This window comes from Lissotriton helveticus, chromosome 2_1 (assembly GCF_964261635.1).
Source record: "Lissotriton helveticus chromosome 2_1, aLisHel1.1, whole genome shotgun sequence".
Lineage (NCBI taxonomy): Eukaryota > Metazoa > Chordata > Amphibia > Caudata > Salamandridae > Lissotriton > Lissotriton helveticus.
In genome coordinates, this window is record NC_136059.1 from 1,087,274,652 (window position 1) to 1,087,292,171 (window position 17,520).

A 17,520-nucleotide genomic window follows, 5' to 3' on the forward strand; every position below is an offset into this window, starting at 1 on the left:
CTCTACAACCTGGCTATAAACTATTTGTCTTGCCCACTCGCAAGTGTGTCTTCTGAACGTGTTTTCAGTGCTGCTGGTGGCATTGTAACTGCCAAACGGAGCCGCCTATTGCCCAAAAATGTGGAGCGGCTGACAATGATCAAGATGAATCAGCACCTCATACCACCAGATTACAAAGTGCGAGAAAGCACGCCACATGAAGACGATGAGGACAGCAACGTAGATGAGGGGATTTTTTCTCTGTTCGGTGCCACTGACCTCATCCAGCCTGAATTCGCAGAGTATGATGACGAAATCTTGTTCTTATTCCCTGACACCGAGCCCTGAAAATGAGACAATCAATCAAGAACTTTCTTTTTCGTCCTTATTCACTTTTATTCCTGTGTGCTTTGTGTCTCTCTTTCTTTGTTTTGCACAGTTAATTTAATTCAAACTTTAATCACCTAATCCCAAAAACAAGACCATCATCAGAACTGTCTTCACTTGTTTGCTTATTGATTTGAAGGTGCCGCAGTCTACATTCCTCAGGTTCACAAGTTCTGAAAAACATGCTCCTCTATCCTCCTCCTCCAGACTGCGATTTCCCTCCAAGCAGAGTGCTGGATTACGCACAATGAAGAAAGACTCAGCACTTGTGGGGGTGTTGTACTTCTTTGCGGGTGAGTTGACGGTTTTGGGCCCATTGCTGTGAAGCTCTAATAATGGACAAAAGTGTTTTGGACCAAATATGAGGTGGAAATTTCTTGCCGTTTTTGCTGACTTGCTTGCCTTTGAGGTGCTCTTTGGCGGGGTTCCGGGGGTTTGTGTGTAATTTTTGGTGTCTGTCGAAGCACTGCTGCGACAGTCTAATCTTGATTGCATTTGCTTTTCAGGAAATCCGTGGTGGAAAACAGGAGTTATGATGATTGATGATGACCTAGCTGCACAGCGCGTTACTTTGGACCGAAGGCCGAGAGATATTGTAAGTATGAGATTTAGCTTTTTCGCTGTTTGGGGGTGTTGTCGGGTGTTTTTTTGCGGGTGGGTTGGCGCCGGCGGGTCTTGCCTGGGGCATTCCTGGGAAGGTCTAATACCGGATACAAGTGTTTTGGACAAAATCCATAAGGAACAGCCTTTTTTTTGCCATTTCTTCAGACATCTTGCTCAATGTAGCGTTTTGGGGGGCTTCCTGCTGTTCGTGGGTGGGTTGCGGCCGGGGTCTCTGTCGAAGCACTGCTGCGACAGTCTAATCTTGATTGCATTTGCTTTTCAGGAAATCCGTGGTGGAAAACAGGAGTTATGATGATTGATGATGATGACGACCTAGCTGCACAGCGCCGCGTTTGGACCGAAGGCCGAGAGACATTGTAAGTATGAGATTTAGCTTTTTCGCTGTTTGGTGGTGTTGTGTCGCGTGTTTTTTTGCGGGTGGGTTGGCGCCGGCGGGTCTTGCCTGGGGCATTCCTGGGAAGGTCTAATACCGGATACAAGTGTTTTGGACAAAATCCATAAGGAACAGCCTTTTTTTTGCCATTTCTTCAGACATCTTGCTCAATGTAGCGTTTTGGGGGGCTTCCTGCTGTTCGTGGGTGGGTTGCGGCCGGGGTCTCTGTCGAAGCACTGCTGCGACAGTCTAATCTTGATTGCATTTGCTTTTCAGGAAATCCGTGGTGGAAAACAGGAGTTATGATGATTGATGATGATGATGACGACCTAGCTGCACAGCGCCGCGTTTGGACCGAAGGCCGAGAGACATTGTAAGTATGAGATTTAGCTTTTTCGCTGTTTGGTGGTGTTGTGTCGGGTGTTTTTTTGCGGGTGGGTTGGCGGGTCTTGCCTGGGGCATTCCTGGGAAGGTCTAATACCGGCTAGAAGTTAGTTGGACAAAATCCATAAGGAAACACCAGTTTTGGCACTTTGTAAGTTAGGGTTCGTTAGGGTTAGCCCTAGCAGCAGGATTGCATGTGTTTAGGGGGGTTCTATTGCAACGCGGTTCTGTTGTTGTAGAGCACTGTTGGAGCGATGCTGGCTATGGATACTTTTGCTTGCAGGCAAGTGGTTTGAATACAATCCACGGTCTGTATTTGGGTCTACTGTTACTTTCAAAGTACGTTTTGTAACCATTTTTCTGCTAGGCATCGTTTTTGGAGATATGATTGGGTTCTTCTACATTTTTGCGACTGGCTTTAGTAAGGGTCTTGGTGGGAGCATTGCTGGGAAGGTCAAATTTTGTTCTAAAACACAGTAGTACAGCCACCTTGAGGGGAAAGATCCGCTATAATATTTTGGCCATACTTATTGATCCTTAAAAAGGTGACTCAGACAGAGCACGCAATTTCAAAAATATTGTACTGTCTATTAGGGAAATCAAAGTGTGACTTTTTGAACCACACAGCGTACATACCTTTTATTTATTTATCAGTGGTATTGTAATAGCACTTCCTGTTTTCCGTTCAATAATTACAGGCCGGGTTTCAGTCAACATCCGCCAGGCAGGCAGTGGACAGGGTGTCTCTTCTGTCAGTGGTCACCACCACATTGATGGACGAAGCGTCAGCTGGAATGGAGGAGTGCCGCCAATAAGAGGAATTGTTTGCTGCATGCAACTTACTTACCAATTTCAACAGGACAACTCCAACAACATACGCAATACAGATACAGTATCCATTGTTGTCTTTTATTCTATGAGTGTGACTGCATGTGCTTACCTTTACTTTGTAACCAAAGATTGTCTGTAAACTCTGTATCTTCAATTATTGTTTGTCCATGCTCTGCTTTTTTTTTCTTCTCTCAACAAAACCTACCCAAAAAGAAACCCCCATTCCCATCCATTTTACAAACCCTAACCCTCTTCCCCCGGGCTGTGTTGTTTTGCTTGATGTCTGACTAAAATGACATCAATAATTCCACACACTTGCTGGGGAGGATAAGGTGATAGCAGCAACAGGCTGGTGAAGGAATACGAGGATATCTTCTAGACTTACTCAGCTTCAGTACTATATCTTCTAGTAGTAGTAGCCAATGTCAAATAAATTCAACGCAAGTACTAGTTATACTTGCAATACTTTACCATTTGTTAGGCTACATTATGGCACTGTTCTAGTGTACTGTCACCTGCTATTTTCTCGATCGTACCGTAACCGTTGTAATGCTACAGTAAGGAGTACAAACAAGGTTTCGTTTTCTTTTTTTCCATAGGCATGCAACTGCCACTGTGTCACACCACTAGTAACACCGCAATGAGGAAATGTCACCCGCCCAGGAATGACAACGTTAATCCCCATTTCACCTGGAGCCAGCCCTGGGCCTAGCCCTAATTTCTAACACAAATTACAGGTAAGATAAGCGTTTGGTGGGAGGTAGTATAATGGAGTATTATTTCGGAGTAGACAAGAGTTTGACGGTTGTACTACTAAAGTCCTACGACTGTTCAGGAAAACAAAGTTACTGTTACACCCCCGCCCCCCACCCACCAGACTGAAAAGCAGTAAAAAACAGGTATGGTCAGATAAAGTAGTTGAAAAATATATTTATTTATCCCTAACAAAATAATCTCCCTCACCCACCCTAACCCCAACGATTGTCTCTGAAACGTCCCAAAACGATCCCAACTCCCAAATCCCACCCCCCAAAAGTCTATAAAAAAAGGGCAAGGGACACTCCACTACTGGAGGGTGCTGGTGCTGGTGCATGATGCGGCATGGGCATCATACTCCTTGCGGAGGGTGGCAAGCTCGGAGCGGAGGCCCTTAACCAAGGTCTTATACCTCAGGACCTCCTGCTCCAGGTTGGACATGCGGACTCGTAGGCGGTGTTGGCGTTCCTTGCAGCTCCTGTGGGGGGCAGCTGGTGTTTCGGGTGCTTGGCGGTGGCGGTCGGCTTTCTTAGCCCGGCTCGGTCCCGCTGGTTTAGTCACGGAGGAGGATGCAGTCGAAGATGTTGCCCCGCTCGACTGCGTGTCCTCCTCCTCCTCCAGGGCCACCAGCCGCCGATACTCGGCGACTGTGGCCTCCAGCCTCCGTTGCCGGGCCAATCTAGCCTGCTCCCTCCTTGTTGTTGATTTGGAAGGAGCAACTATATGAAGAAAGAAAGACATAGTCTGTAACCAATGCTCCTTATTAATAACACAAAGTGATTGAGCCGAAAGTTGGGTCACAGAGTACAAGTAGCAAATTGAAAGCACAGTACATAACTATTGAGGACAGTATCTATGTAACCCTCCCACTTCTGCATCCTTGCTCTAACAGTAGTGGTAGTTTAATGAACTAATTCTACGACCACTATGGACTTCCATTACAGTCGACTATGACAGTACACCAGTCTTATTCTTCTTCTTCTCTCTTGTTTAGGGAAATGGGTACGTTATCTTATGCAAGCCGGCAGAATGACATGGACACAGCACAGTGAAGTTGCACCCGAGAAAAAAAGTTGCACACCATGATGATGGAGACAGACTTGCGTTACTGTACCGGTCCAGTACATGCAGGTGGTGAAGCTATTACTTTTCTATTACGGGTGGCACTGAGAATACTCTGTTACAAGGGCTACTGCTTAATTAATTTACCTTTCACCCTACAGTGCAAATGAGTACTAGAAAAGGAAACTGAAGAAGCTAACTAATTTGATTATCTATCACTTCACATGGGACGTATTTAATGACAGATGAGATGACTTTAGGTGCTTTGCTTAATATTGAGTGAACACAGTGATACACCCACACATGAATGACGTACTACAAGTAAACTAAAGTTATTAAGAGAGGTACGGAGTGTCCACCGTAATAACCAGATATATGCTGTGAATGCAAACGCAATACAAAGTACTGCTACTATTCATGGTAGTATTGGACACATTTACAATTTCTTTTCCTTGCCTTCCCTGCACTGGGACGGACGTGCGGGTGCGGTGGTACATGCTCTTCAAGGTAACACTTACTTCACCTGGCGACCATCTACTCTCTCTAGATACACATTTGCTATGTAAGAGTCAGAGAATACCATGCTCCAGGCATCCATTCATTCAAAGTATACGCACACATACAGTTTCTGTTTCACCCACCCAGGCTGCTGTCCTTCCACCCATCCTTGCTTCATCATTGACCCAGCCATGCACCATACCATATTCTTTCCTTCCCAGCCACCTCTGGGTCCAAGCAAACACATATCGTTCTTCTTTGCCAGCCATCATACAAGTTCGCGTCCCACTTACTTACACCCTTCTTTCGCTTTTCGTTCATCCCATCCATCACGTTCGTCTAAGAACTTATTGGGATTCTTCTCACCAAAAACTTCACAGCTAAGTCGAAGTACATTTCGAGGAGGCTACTACCTGGTTGATTTGTAATTGTAATACACCCGTGCAGAAAGCACACTATGCAGTCTTCAATCTCAATAAGTAAGGAATATATAGCTTACCTGTTTCCGCCACCACCGTTTGATCCCCCACAGGAACGGCCACCAGCTCTTCTACCGCCGCATCCTCCCCAGAGGCCTCCGAGTCCAAGTCCAACACATCAGCCACCTCCGCGCTGGCCCCGTCACCAGATGTTACACCTACAAAGTACATTTAAGAAAGTTAGAATACACCACTCACTACTATATAATATTTGGTCTAGGAGAAATGTTAAAAAAACAGAATACAATGTAATAATTTGTGACTGTCTACTCCATAGTAAAAATGTCCCATTTTCCAGGGAAGGCTGTTGTCTTGCTGCACTTTTATGCACAACTGATGAATGCTTGCTTTTGATTTTTAACACGCACCACTTTTTCTCCTAACAGACAGAAGCTTGACTCCTGAGTCCTAAGAACACGACCAGGATCAAGTTCAAAGTAGGTGAGAGTTCGGCTCGACCACAAGAAATGTGTCCAATTAATCGTCAGCACTAACCACTTTTCCGTTTACAGTTAAATAGTTTTATGACAAAGTAGATTTCAATAAATGTGTTTACTTTTAATAAAGCTTTTACACTTAAATAGACTCTGTGGTTTTTGTTCCTCTAGACTAGAGTGGATGAGCTAAAGGTTTTGGAATTTTTGCAAGCATGAGTGCCTCTGACACTTCTTGACTGTGCTGTGACTCCGTACTACTCTCTTGTCCTGCGTACGATAATCTAGAGATCATTGGGGATCTATAATCGGTGACTTCGGGAGCTGAATGACTCTGCCACACTATCTAGTCAGTAAGGAGACAGTGCATAGAGGTATTGCTGAATATAATGGGAGTCCAATGGAATTGCCAAATGTCCAATCTTAGTTAGCTACACAGACAGACTAATGAGAATAGTCTAGTAATACCACAGGGAGTCATCATATTCGAGGCAGGATAAGAATTTATATCCAGTCTACAAGAAGATCAAAGACGATTTAGAAAAAATCGAATGAGGAACGCTAGGAAAAAATAGGTACTGTTTAGTAAAATGTAAACTTACTGGGGCCAGCAAAGGAGCCCTCGCCTGCCCGATCCTGGCCTGCATCCTCAGCACCCTCCTCCTGTGCCCTCTTGCCCTTGGGGGGAGCTGATGTACAACATGAAAGAAAGAAAAACCATAAAACATGGATGAGATTTTTCAACCAAATCAAACATTTCAAAAGAACAATAACAACATATTTTGGAAAAATAGCAAATAGATAGACAACTATTCCACGGGATCTATCTCATGTGGTATACTACGTTATTCGTATTGCCTGATTTGCGGAACGTTGACTTAGAAAGTTCCTATGTAACTCAATAAACAGACTACTAAAGAGGTTTGCCTAGGCCTGGCACTGCAGGCAGTAGTGCACAACACGTGACAGACAAAGTCCATCCTGCTTGCAGATCAGTGAATACTCAAACTATCAATCCACCCGCCACCACCGCCACTATTTCTTCTGATAGCCATGTGACTGTCTAAAGGAAGGACACTGGACTTCAGTCTGTTGGGGCTGATTTATAAGTCCCTTGCGGAAGTTGCGGCTGATTTTCCTCCATTGTTGCGTGCCTTTTCTGACGCAGCGGCAGAACAAAAGACTCGCCATGGTGTTGGTGCGGCGTATATATTAAAAAAAAAAACACATATGGGCATATGGGCGATGCATCACGTTGTAAAGCCCTGCGCCATCAGGGGGCGTTCCGGCGCAAGGGAGGGCGTACCTGCGCAGGAACGAATCCTAAAAGTGGCTGAGGGAAATCTACAAGATGTCAATCAGTCATTTTTATGACAATGATGCATGACTCAAACCCTGCGCGCTTGAAGCCGACGTACGGCTTGATGCAGCATTGGGGAGATAGGGTACCCCAGAGCATTGCTGGAGCTGCGCCATCGTTGGCACGCAACTCCAGCAATGCGCTGCCTTTACGGCACAGATGCGTAAGGCTTCTGTGACGTTTTGGGCCAATGGGTGGTGGTGGCATGGCACACAATTACTGCCGCATCCCTGCTACTTTGCAGGGATGCGCCGGTAATTGAAAATATGACCCTTACTGTCTAGCATTACGCAGTTCTTTTCTTTACAGTACACTGATACATAATTTCTCAGGCCAATGAAATGCTTCTGAACACAACATACAAAACAAAGAAGCATAGTAGCAAGCAAGGCTACTGAGAAGGAGAGCAGTGCACCTGAAAATGAAATGCATAGAAGATTTTGAAATATAATTTACCTCAATGTAATCGGCAGCATTATTGCTCTTGGTAAAGAACAAAGATTTGCAAATAACAGAGCAGGATAAAACAGAGTAGTAAATGTACTACTACTACTACTCACCAAGCCCGGGGACCTCTACGCCGAGCGCGTCCAGCAAGTCCCGCTCCCGGTCCATGACATCGGTCCAGCGGTGGGTGGCCTGGTTATATGTGCGCCGGACCCCAGAGATCTTGTACATGGCCCGGCACACCTTCTCCCACCGCTGGCGGCGCTCCCGGATGCCATAGCCGGTCGCGATCTTGCCGCCTCCCAGGATCGTCTTGGGGAGGCGGCGCTGGACATGGAAGATCAGTGCCGCCACTTCCTCCGCGCTAAAGATCTCCCTCGGGACCACTTGCTCCCCCCTTAAACGCCCGCACGGGAGCCGGGCACGGGGTGCGGGACCCTTCCCCTTCTCAGGGTGCTTCCCGGCTCCCTTTACCATGGTCTGGGCAGAAATAAACTTAAATGATAAAGAAGAAATAGAATAGTGAAGAAGAAAATAAAAGAGTTTAAAAAAGTAGTTTAAAAGTAACTAAAAGCTGCAGAAAACACAAAAATATAGAGCTAGAAAAATAGAGGGTTAGATAATAAGTAAAATTAGATCAAAAAAACTTCAAACAAGCAAAGGATGGCAGAGATTGAGAGAGGATAGAGAAAGCATGCCCAGAACCATAGCAATGAATGAGAAACAAGATGGCCGCGCCCGTTCACGACCGCGTGGGTAAGTTCGCGCGAGATTTTCCTTGCGAGTACGCGCGAACTTGTACTCGCGAGCAGCACACTTTGCGAGATTACACATAGCGGGCGGAAACGGAATTACGTCACGCCAACAAGATGGCCGCGCCCGTGTACGACCGATAGGGTAACTTGGCAAACGAATAGCTAGAAGCGCCTCGCGAACACGCGCAAGATCACGCGAACATACACGTCGCAACAAAAACAATTTTGTATTCGCACGTATTCGCGGCTTCCGAAATCGATCTCGCACGGATTCGCGCCCCAAATAACGCGCGAAATTGCAAAAAAAACGATTTTAGCTAAAATGAAAGCAATGAGCAGGTGCAAAAGTTCAAACTTAACATTAGTAACATTCAAGGTAGTGCTTCCTGATGGGCCCCTCCAGAGTTTGCAACAATTCTATGACCCTGCTATGACCCAAACAGCAGGCTCATAGAATAGCACCATAAAGGTCCTGTAAAAAAAAAAATTCACTGCAACAAAAAGCAAATTACAGATAAGGAAGGAAGCAGGTGCCAGCCAGACTGGAACTTTCAAAATTACTGACACATTAATGAAACACAAATTAATTGATGGCAGTTGAAGAAGGGCAGGTGTGCTAGCTTTTTTCAACCACCATAATCTACAGTAATAAATAAACCTAATAGGTGCCTGTGAGGATGTACTAGAGGGTGGCATGGGTGTCCCAGAGGGTGGCAGTGGTGAAACAGAGGGTGCTGTGAACCTGTGATGATAAACCAGACGTAGAAACAACATAGTCGCGGCCGTTGCAAGCCGAAAAGTAAGTTCGCAATTGCGAACTTGTCCCAAAATCGGCGCGAACACGCGCCAACACAAAAAACGGAAAAATCCGCAAGTCCGCTAGAGTTCGCGGATCTTCGCGGATTGCGAATCCGTAAATACGCAAGTTCGCGGATTGCCAATCCGCAAAATCCGCCCATGCTTAATAATAAAGGGCAATATCATCAAACATAAAAACGACTCTGTAGTAATCAAAAGTTTCATGAACTGTCGCTCAAAAAATGTTATCTACATGATACGTTGCCCGTGCGTCCTAATTTATATTGGAGAGACATCACGTGAGGTACGCACCCACATGAATGAGCATAAATCAGCAATAAGGACCCAAAAAAAAAGGTGCATCACTCACTGACCATTGGAAAGCATTGGGTCATGATATCAACAAGTTCCAATGTTGCTGCCTGGAAACAGTTACTTTGAATGCGAGAGGGGGAGACCTCAACTAAAAGCGCAAGAAACGTGAACAGTATTACATGTCTAGGTTTAACAGCGTGAGATTAGGACTCAACAGTCGAGAAGACTGGGAACGGATAGTCAGATGAGTAAATAGTTCTCAGTCAGCATAACTCCCCTATAAATGGTCAACGCAATTGAGCTACAAATTTTGACATACTGACTTAATAAACTAATGCCGTCAAGTAAGTCTTCCATGAAACGCTAACTAACCTGGGCCAAAACGATGGTTTATCTGTTTTAACTAATAAAGTTTTTTGCTGTAAACTATAGGTAAATTATCAATGTTGTGCAGCAAGTAATACTCGTGTTCGTGTTTTTCATGAAGTTACAAATGATACTTATGCCTATTATGGTATCGAAATAGCCGTGCGAATTCTTTATCGTTTATGCTTATTTCTTGAACACATGTGTCCATCATAGACAAATAGAAGGTTTTGTGGAGAAATTGTAATCACGTGACCGATGAGCCACGTGACCAATGAGTCATGAGCTAATCGAAAGCGAGTATACCTCGAAATTAAGCGTGCCTTAATGGCAATAGTTAACAATTCTGTAATTGCTTATTAAATCAGCATATTACTTTATACAGTTTCACTTTTCCCCTTTTCCCTGTGATTACTATTCACTAACATTGCGATCACGTGATGATACAACAAACCAATAGGTTTGCGCCTCGTATCAAACAATAGGAAACTTTCTCCTATTTAAACACAAACCCGGCAGACCACAGTGTTTTGCCAATGTAACAAACAGAACCCCGTGACGCTGTGATCGGAGGAGCAGGAAGGCCGACTATTTTAATCAAGGTAAGAAGGTGGGATGCTACATAGTATTGAGTTCAGATGCGTTAGAGCACTCAGGTGCCGAAACAAACAGGATTAATTTTAAATCTGCTCACGTGTTGCATCTAAAGTTGGGACTAGACTATTGGTGTAAAGAACTTAAACCCACAACGCTTACAAATGCAATATTTAATTTTCTATTGTGAGCGATAATATTTAATTTTGCCCTATTTTTAACATAAGTTGGGACTAAATAATTGGTAATAAAAACACAACGCTTACAAATGCAACAACTAATTTTTCCAATGTGAGCGCTAAAATGTGAAATCGAATATTTTGCCCAGTATTATACCTAACAGGACTAGGGCTGTTGACAGCCAGATAAATTTAAGAAATAGTGTAATAATAGAACAACTGCTCATTGAATGCGGTGTTTTTTAAAACCATGATATAGAGGCACCTAGTAGTACATTTATATCTAGACGTGTGTAAAAAATAAAGTAACAAAATGAAATATGGCATGATTAGTTTTTAAATCTATGCTCTAGATATCGTGAGGACCATTTCACAAACAGAACTAGCTGACGAAGCACATCTAGCACGCGGCTACAGCGATTAACCAAGTCCTTATATTCGGAGAGTTTGTGTTACTAATAAAGAGAAACCCAACATGAACACAAGAGTTGTTTGTTAGAAAGAGTCATTAGAGCTTTTCTTTATTTAATAATTTCTTTAGCAAAAGGAGATCAAGAAAAAGCTAACGGGTGGCCCCTCCGACACAGTGCACAATTAAAATATTTGAAAGCAAGGTACTACTCTTTTTTCATGATATATCGTTTGGAAGGTAGTGAAAGGGTGTTCCCTCATGTTGTACTCCTTTTAATCAAAATACTATTTGATTCTCTAGATATTATCAATTACAAATACACCCAGTCCGAATAAGTGGGGTATTTGGTTGTCTTGATGGTGTACCCAAACTAGGACACCTTTTTTGACTCATTACCTCAGAAGGAAAACCTGAGAGAGATATACATATACATTTTATTTGAGGTAAGAGATACTGACCCTATGTACTCCTACTGCTTTTATAACGAGCACCCCAATTCTCTGGTGCCTAGTATTCTAATAACAAGTAACCCTATGTGATTTCTGGTACAACCACCACCATAAAACATTTTGCAGGATTACTGCTATTCTACAGACACCAATTGCATGTATATGTATGATTCCATTAAGGTTAAAGGGATAGGAAATATCACACTGCCTTATGTTTATTTTAAATTTTTTTAACAAGGATGAATGTCAGATTAAATAAAGTCTGTTTAGCTGTAATATATAAAGGCACGTCATAGCCAATAAAGCTTGAATTGTTAGTTTGTACCTCTTCCTTGTATGCAATACAGTGACAGCCAGTTTAACTAATGTATAGTCATAGGTATTACATGCATTATGTTATCATCATTTAGTAATTTTGTGTTTCTTTATAGAACTGTCCTGAAGAAGGTTTTTAACCGAAACGCCGCGTCGACTGTTGTTCTCATGAACAATTTTTAATCTATTGTCTAACACTGTATTTTTTATAGTTATGCTTTATGTATTGTTTAATACTTGTATGTCAAAAACTTTTTAAATACTTATGAAGTGTAATAAATTCATGTTTCAATTTTATACATTAGTTTTGTCATAAATTTCTGACCAAAATTTTTTAAGGCTGTCACTTGTCCAAACAGTTATAACCTTTTAGTAGGTGATGAAATTGCATATTGTTATTCAGTTGAGGTCTCTTACATATGTGCAGGTGGTGGTTTTGCCATTAAAAGATTGCAACGGGTATTAATTTCCTTTAGATCATTTCCATGACAGGATTAGACTTTTGGGACATTTTAAATCTTTCTTACTTGATCTAATTTTCCAACCTTACTCGCTGTGGGTGTCCCTCAGGGTGGGTACTGAACAGTGGTTGGGGGACTAATTTACTATTCTCACTCCACTGGGGGTTTCCATCACGGCAGGTGCTGGACAGTGGCTGGGAGTCTAATTTACTATTCTCACTACACTGGGGCATCCCTCAGGACTGGTGCTGGACAGTGGTTGGGGACTAATTTAGTATTCTAACTTCACTTGTGGCATCCATCAGGGAAGGTGCTGGAAAGTGGTTGGGGGCTTATTTTCTAATCTTACTCTGCAAGGGGTGTTCCTTAGGGCAGGTGCTGGACAGTGGTTGGGGGACTAATTAACTATTCTAACTTCACTTGGGGCATCCCACAGGGAAGGTGTTGGACAGTGGTTGGGGGACTTATTTTCTAATCTTACTCCATTGGGGATGTGCATCCGGGCAGGTGCTGGACAGTGGCAGGGGGTCTAATTTACTATTCTAACTCAGCTGGGGCGTCCCGCAGGGCAGGTGCTGGACAGTGGTTGGAGGACTAATTTTCTAATTTTACTCTACTGGGGATGTCCCACAGGGCATGTGCTGGACAGTGGTTGGAGGACTAATATACTATTCTAACTCCACTGGGGTGTCCATCCGGGAAGGTGCTGTACAGGAGTTGTGGGACTAATTTACTATTCTACCTCCACTGGGGGCATCCCTCAGGGCAGGTGCGGGACAGTGGTTGGGGGGCTAATTTTCTAATCTATCTCTGCTGGGGGTGTCCCACATGGCAGGTAATGGAGAGTGACTGGGTCCAACATTGCAATCATACTCCACCAGGTACTTATCTCTGGGCAGGTTTTGGATGTAGACTGTGGGGTTTCAAGAAATTCTGAAATAAAACACAAAATAAACTTTTGATATAATAGTTTTCTTTTTGTCACAGAAGGAAACAGTGTTCCAAAAGTGACAGTCTCAGGCAAAAAAAACTCAGGCAACTTGACGAAAGGATGAACGAAGTATAACTCTCTTGCTTCAAGAAGCCATATACCAAAGATCAACAATCATTTACACCTCAACTTCATTCAAAGCAAGACAACCGGAAGGTAAACACAAGATTTAACTCAGAGTTATTGTGCAAAAAATTAACAGCATTTTTCTCCCTCTAGGAAAATTGTAGTTTTCTAAATTCAAAAACATATTCTTCCAAAAGAAATTACCTTTGTCCATTTTTCACCTCATGCAGAAAGTAATTACTTGTTAATGTTACCTCCCTTTTAACAGGAAATAAAATTAGCTTCATAACACTAAAATGTAATTAATAAATATTTTCCATTTTCATTTTGATTTTGCAAGGCTGTACAAAATGGTATCTTCCCATCGAGCTTTGCACGTTGAATCTAGACGTGGAAACAGGCTTCTAAAGTACGATGGATATCTTCACTGTATGGAGAGGATAACTGAGCCCAGGAATTACTAGAGATGTGTGCCTTGTCACTTATCCAATTGAACAGGCAGAGCAGTTTCTCTGCAGCAGACTGTTCTAGTACAACAGAGCATAACCACTCTGCCTCTGAAATTGAGATAGAAGTTAGAGAACAACGGCAGCATACAGAAATGCTCACATCCACCTCCAATTATCCATGTGGCTTGGTTTTTGGAGAAGATATCACAAAATATTCCCATGCATGTTGCAGGCAGTATGCCCTCCATCCCCAACCTCTGTACAATTGCCCAAAGAAGAAAACAGGCAAGTAGACCCCAACGTGTATCCCCTCAAACATACATCAATATCAGCACATCCCCTGAACTTATTTTTAACTTTTGGTGATGAACCGTTCCCTCGGTATGACAAACAAAACCCTCAAAAAAGAGTAGACATATTTAGCACAGCACAAAACCTGGTAACCCTTGAGAGTAGCGAAAGTTGGATGATGGGTGGGATCTTTAAGTCCTCTCCCCAACAATTCACCCAAATTTACACTATTTACGCTAACATTATTGATACAGCTGTGCTATTACAATATAGTTTACTCCCTGATAAGCAATCCTCAACCTATTGAGAATTTTCTACTGTGGTAAAAGCTAAAACAAAGAGTAAAAAACCTAGAAAAGTAATAATTGACTTTGAATTAACAATGATGAACCCAGTAACCAAATTGTACCCCGAAACCCAAATTCAAGGAAGTTTTTTCCCCTTTCTCATGCGTTTTGGCATAAAATACAAAAAACATCCTTAGTTGAGGATTGCTTCTCAAACAGTAAACTTCTATTTGAATTACATCAACTAACCATGTTAACCTTTTTGCCTCCTGACAGTGTAGAGAATTTTGCACTTCAATTTCTGAATAAGATTTCTTTGTCCAAAATGATGAAAAATTGGTGCCCTTACAAAATTTCTTTGAGGATACATGGATTGGTTGTCTAAGCAGGTCAGGTCTCAGAAGGAAGCCAAAATTCGCAATTGAATGGTGGAACTGCTACAAAATCTGTTTAAAGGGAGGTGCAAAAACTAATAATGCCATTGAGGGATGGCACAATATCTTCAATAAAGCAATTGACAAACATCACCCCAACCAATATAATTTCTTGGAAGTTTTGAAGAAGGAACAAATGTTTTTCAAGAAATTAGAATTGCGCAATCTCTGTCAGGTAGCCTGAAGACCCATGTTTCAAAAAAGAGTAAGGAAATGACTGAATGACTATAGGCCAAATAGCTTTTTACATTTTTTGTATCCTCATATCAACAAATATGCGTCTGAAATTCTTATAGAGCCACCCTTCTGATCTATGCGCCCCGCGGCCACTGCATTCACTTTGGTCTGTGAACCGATCCAGACCTGCACCATTGTTGATGACTTGGTGTGATCATTGCATCGTAGCGGACACACGCTAATACTGATGCGGTGATTGTTAGGTCTCTGCCTCTATTTTTAGAGCATTTTAAACTTCTCATTTAAATTGTATTTTATGAAATATTGCTACTGTGCCTCTTACCTGTGCTGATCTGCTCTGCCTACTCCCTGGTCCCCCGCGAGTGTGGATCGTTTGTAGTGGAGGGAGGTTTTTGAATTTGTACTTTTTCCACTCACTTACGGTTGCGAGGGAGGTTGGCGCTCTTGTGCACCAGTCTTCTCTACTTAACCGGATGCGACTGGTGATGCGCAGTGAACGTGTGCAGTGGGAGCGCCTACGGCAAGCCCGTCTGCGCCAGGACCCTTGGTCAAACCATCTCAGACATGGGCATTGCTCCAGCTAGGCATTACACTAGAGGGTAGCTGCTTGACCTTAGAGTCGATGGCATATTCCACTGCTGATCCAAGTTCCTTCCATTTGGTGAAGGTCCCTTCGACTGTAGAGTGTGTCAGTACCAGAGCAACTCTGGAGAAACGGTGCCGTCTTATGTAACACCAGTGTATCCCTTAGCCAGCCTTTGTCCCTCTAGTATAAAGTCCTGCATCTCTCAGGACCAACTTATTAGGAACTCTATAAGTAAATCACAGATAACAAGGAAAAATATGCTGTGCAACGTACGCTCCCTGCCCAAACATTCTAATAAGATTTGGGATCTACTATCTTCCATACAGCCTGAGCTCGGGTTTCTAACTGAAACCTGGCTAAAGCCCCACTCCACTCCCTAATTTACTCTCGCCATTCCTGAAGGCTATACGCTCATTAGGATGAACAGACCACTTAAGATGGGGGGAGGAATTGTCATAGCTCATAAAGACAGTATTAACTTCTTTCCATTGGATGAGTGCTGCAATGCAAAGATGGAAGTCCTTATCTTTCGAATGGACTTCTCACCCCAAGTCAGCTGGAAGCGGGCCCTAGTCTATCACCCGCCAGGTCCTTTAGCTTATTTTTCGGTCTTACTTACAGAATTAATAGCCCCCCCATGTGCTCGCAAGTAATCATTTTTTACTACTAGGCGACTTTAACATTCATAGTGAATACACCACTAATGTTGATTAACTAACTCTCTTGGATTAATTAGCACTCTTAGGCCTAAATAAGCAGAATGAAGGTCCCACCTACACGGCTGGCCTTACGCTGGATATTATCCTGTCTAATTCTCCTAATGTTCAGTGTGAGCCCCCACAACAACTAACCTGGTCAAACCATGCATTCATTGAATTTTCTATCCAGGTCCCTAAAATATATAGGGGACAAAACTTGGACACCTATACGACTCGTAGACAATGGCAGAAGGTTTCCCCAGAGAGTTTCCAAGCATCCTTCAAAGTGCCCCAAAATAATCCCTCGAACAACCTACTAGAAGCCCTAACCAAATACAATCTGGCAATAACTCGGACTATTGACCATCTTGCACCCCTGAAACAACCCCCTACTCATTCCAAATGCCCCAAGCCGCTTTGTTCTCCCCAGTTGCGTATACAAAAAAAACTTTGTAGGAAATAGGAGAGAAAATGGCATATTACCCATGATGAAAATTATAAAACTAAATTTTTAGCCTCCTTGTACAGCTATCATAGTAACATCAACACTGCACGTAAAAAACACATTTCCACCCAACTTGCATTGGCTGGCAATGCCCCAAAGGTTTTATATAACATTCTTCAATCATTCTTGAAACCCAAGGCCTGTGAGAATCTTGAAGCCCCTAAACAAACACTATGCAATGACATTGCACACTATTGTTCACAAAAAATAGAGAACATTTATTAAAAAATTAGTTCGTCAGGAAACTAACACCTGGCTCCTTTGACTATGGATATTCCAGAAACAGCACCCCCTATGGTGCTTGAAAGCTTCCCTCCCCTAACTATAGTAGATTTAGCAATCTTAATTCATAAAGTAAAATCTGATTCGCCCTGTGATCTGATGCCAGCTAGAGTTGTCAGCACCCTAACCTCCCAACTATCCCCACAGATTGAACATCTTCTCAACTTCTCATTAAAGGAAGGTCACGTTCCATCGGAATGGAAAGCAGCGCAGGCTATGCCGATTCGCAAGAACACCAAGGCCCCTCTGACTGATCTGACTAATCTCCGCCCCATCACGCTCCTTCCTTTCTTGAGTAAACTAGTAGAGGGATATGTCAACAAACATCTCTCAAACCATGTTGAACTCTCTGTCTGTCTAGATCCCTCCCAGTCAGGTTTTAGGCCCAAATATAGCACAAAATCAGCCGTGCTTGTAGTCACCGATTACATCAAAATGACTCTAGACAAGGGCCATTCTGGTGCTATTAGATCAG